The following is a 3,943-nucleotide window of genomic DNA, read 5'->3' as shown; positions in this document are numbered from 1 at the left end:
CAATCATAAACAATATAGGACCAAATATATATTGACCACACAAATGCATATATCATCAAACATACAAGGATGTGGAGGAAAACTTGAATAGCTTTATTAATATCAAGAATAGCAAAGAGGATTACAACCAATTGTTCTGACCCAACATCATCCTCCAGCATGAAAGCCCTTCTCTCACCTCATGAAAAGCTTAGATCACCCAACACTATGATGTTCCACCAAGAAACCAACAACACTTCCTTACAAGATACAAAATTCCAGCCTCTGGATCTCTGGGATGAGGGATCCATATATAGATGATTGCAGGGGGGTGAGTCAGCTTCTGGGATTTTGATTAGTGTCTTCTCTTTGATAGTTCTTGATTCCACTTGGAGATTGATGATCTCCTACTCATCCTTGGGCAAATTCAGAGAGGCAAGTGTCATAGGAGAAGTTTCTGGAAGATTCTATGATCATCCACCTCGCAAACTATCTCTTCCATTTGTCCACTCTCGCCCATCGCACCCTACATAAGGGCTTTTCAGTATGCATCACACCCTTTACACTGGGCAGGTGGGATGCATTGCACCCTTAGCACTGAGCAACCTGTATGGTCCAGTTTTGACCAGTTCTGATCAGTTACCTGTGGAGAACTTCTGGGAGATGATGTAATCAGCTGACCTTGTTCTTTTAGGGTATGGAACAACACTTCTAAGGACTTAGGAGCCCTTGGTTTATGGACATGTATGATTGGGGTTGCAGTGCCCAAAATTTCTCCAAAAAAGCGCTTCAAATTTGTTTGTAGTCTCCTTACGAGATATAAATCCATTGATAAAATACATAGTGGGAGGATTTAACAAATAGTGGGAGGAGCCAAAAGGGTTACACATATGCCCTTTCCCTCTATCATCAATGCAAGCCCCACTATATTGGTTCAACCCTTATGCAAATTCAATCAAGGCACACTTCATTCATAAACATATGCCCCAATATTCTTGAATGATCACAATCATACCTCACACACACACACACATACAATGGGAATGGCTACCTTTTCTATATTTTAAATAGCCCCTGGAGCCAAGTTCCTTTCCATAACACTGCACAAGGAAGGGTCCTTCATATGGCCTTCCTATATAACCTTGATCACAACCTTTTCACATTCGTGCACAATCCTTTATCTACCAGGACAACTCAACAATCCAATGGCCCCACTTCTACGGTTTCTATTGGCATTCATTTCTAGCCTTTCCACATGAGCCCGCTCACAGTACCCCGAATCAACGTATAAATGAACTTCATTGAATCACCGGGTATAAAACCTCTAGGTGGGACCCATTACTCCATGTAATGCCAGTTATATTTCATCTTGGCCTTCCCTTTGGGTGCTTCTTCACTTTGACTACACCACGTTTGCCTAATCATTTTCTTTATGCGTTATTCACCCCATCGAGTGGGGAAAGCTATCCGGGGCACGTAAGTTTCCTCCACTCGTCTCAACAATGAATGCTCTGATTCCAATTCAACTTGGCTTCTTCCACATCTTTTGGCTTCCACGTATGCCCGAAACTTAGTCAACCGAACAACTCTTTTGTATGGTCCCCTTTGTTCCTCCAGAAAATAAATTTCCACTCGACTCCTGTCAAATGACAACTTATTTTGATAGAACCTTAAGTTTTTTCTCTTGACTTCCATCGACTAATGAACTTTGTTGAAACTTAAAAAAAAATGTTTTTATCTTTTCTCTGTTACAAGCTCCCTTCTATACTCATTCCTTCATGCTCTAATATCGATTTTCCATCTACAAGCTCACGCTCCTGGCCTCTTTTTCTTCAATATTTTGGATTCCATGACTTTTGTTATGCTTATGATGCACCAATATGATACCTTCACATTTATCATGAAATTTTTGTCCTCTTTGCACTTTTTCCTTTGTGATCTCATATCCTCGAACTTTATGTTTTCCTTCTGCTTAGACTCAATTCTCGATACTCTAAAAATACCTTTGGTTAATGGATCGTTGATACTTCATTGATCAATGATCAACACCTATCTCTTCCAAGCTTTTTATTCCTTTGGCTTCTGCTGCAGCTATGATCCTACCCTTGTCTCGATTCCTCTACATTATTTGCAACAACTATATTCAAACCACTCGGTCCCTCCTGAGCTTCGACCATGTCTGTAAATACTTTGGTTAATATCATATTCTAATAAAATTTGTGATAATCAATGAAAGATAGCATTTAGATTTCAAACCAATCAAATAAAATGCTTCCTATGTTAACATATACACATAAAATAAATACAAAGGCTCTCTCAGCCTGATTTACAATAAAAGCCCTCTCTCATCCTTGAGGCCTACTTGGCCCTCAAATCCTTTCGAACTCTCTTTTACACACTTATACTCTATCATTAATTCTCATTTAAATGATTAAATACAAGATAATTCTGAACTAATTCAGTTCAGATCCACCATTTCCTCACCTAAACCTCTAATCTAGGATTCTTAAATCCACAAATCTTTCAAGGAATCCAAATGCCCTCAAATTTCTCCAATTCATTGAAATATTCTCGAGATCCATCCCAAGGAATATATTTGATTACAATTTCTTTCTTTAATTACATATTCTTCTATAATCCTTTAAATATATAGGTTATACAAATAAAGTAAACAAAAACACTCACTTAGGGAACCAACTCCCTTGGTAAAGAAACCCCTAGGTCTAGTAAAAAAAGATTTTGACTTGGAAGTGAAATGCTCCTGCATCAGACTCCCAAGGTTGAAAAGAACCATAGTCTCCTAACCATGTGCTTCGATATGCTGATGAAAAATCATCATGGGTCCTAAAATTTTGTTTGAAACTGGTCTTCCTCGTTGTTGTGTTGTTGTTGTTTTGTTGTTTCTAATTCTCCAAGTCTCCATACTTTATGTTGTCACTTTCCACTTGTTTTTCTGATGTAAATTTTTCAGTCAACTACAATTCTTTGTTGGCTATTCTCCTCCTTTTGGTGTACCTTCTCTTGGATGTCTTCCTCATCATCATCGACATTTCCTATATCACTTCATCAATCTCCAATTTTGGTTGAACTCCACTATTGTCATTGTTCTTTGGTTGTTGCATATCTACTTCTTCCACAAGAGTTGTAAGACTTTGTTTCAATTCTAACTTTCACATCCCTTTATCAGTATGTTTTTTACACTTTGCAGTCTGATCCTCATCACTTCTACACATTATTTCCTCTTCCTCTGACTTTTATTTTGCAATCTGAATTTGTAGTTTTCGGCTCTCTATCCTCTTCTCCAAGAAATTCCATTCCTCATACAATTCAAAATTACTTTGAATTATCCCCATGTCTTCCATGCTTAGGTATTCTATGAACCACTCTTCCTCATATTTAGTTATTTTTTCTTCCATGGGCATGAAACCTCCAATGAAAATCTCCTCGAGAACATCTTCCTGAAACAACTCTTCTTCTTCAATTGCTGCTTCATCCTCTAAGGTTGTTCCATCATCTACACTTGCATCATATTCCTAAAATGATGTTGCTTCATCCTCCTGTAAGCCAAAGATCAAGGATGGTCCTCCCTTGATTTCCTCTAGCATAACGACTGCCTTGTTAACCTTGAGCTATTCAAAGTTATTAAACATATGATCATAAAACCTTTCCATTTCATCCATTTCCTCGATAAATCTCATTTCTTCATTAGCTTGCATAAATACATTAGTCAAGCACTGATCACCACCTGCCAAACCTACAAACATACACAAAATGTCAAATTCAAAAACATAAGTATCTTCTTCCTTCAAGGCTTCAGTTGCCTCTTCTTCTTTCTATAGTCTATCTATAAATTATTCTCCAATATCTCTAGCTTTTTCTGCACCAAAGAACACATCGTTCCTTTCAAATTTAGCTGCTTTGAGCTCCTCCTCCAACATGTTTAACTTCCTCTGTCTCAACTCTG

This window comes from Pinus tabuliformis, chromosome 2_1 (assembly GCF_031772625.1).
Source record: "Pinus tabuliformis cultivar Carrire ecotype Pingquan chromosome 2_1, CPIR1, whole genome shotgun sequence".
Taxonomy (NCBI): Eukaryota; Viridiplantae; Streptophyta; class Pinopsida; order Pinales; family Pinaceae; genus Pinus; species Pinus tabuliformis.
The sequence above is the reverse complement of the archived record's forward strand: the minus strand, read 5'-3'. Positions refer to the sequence as shown.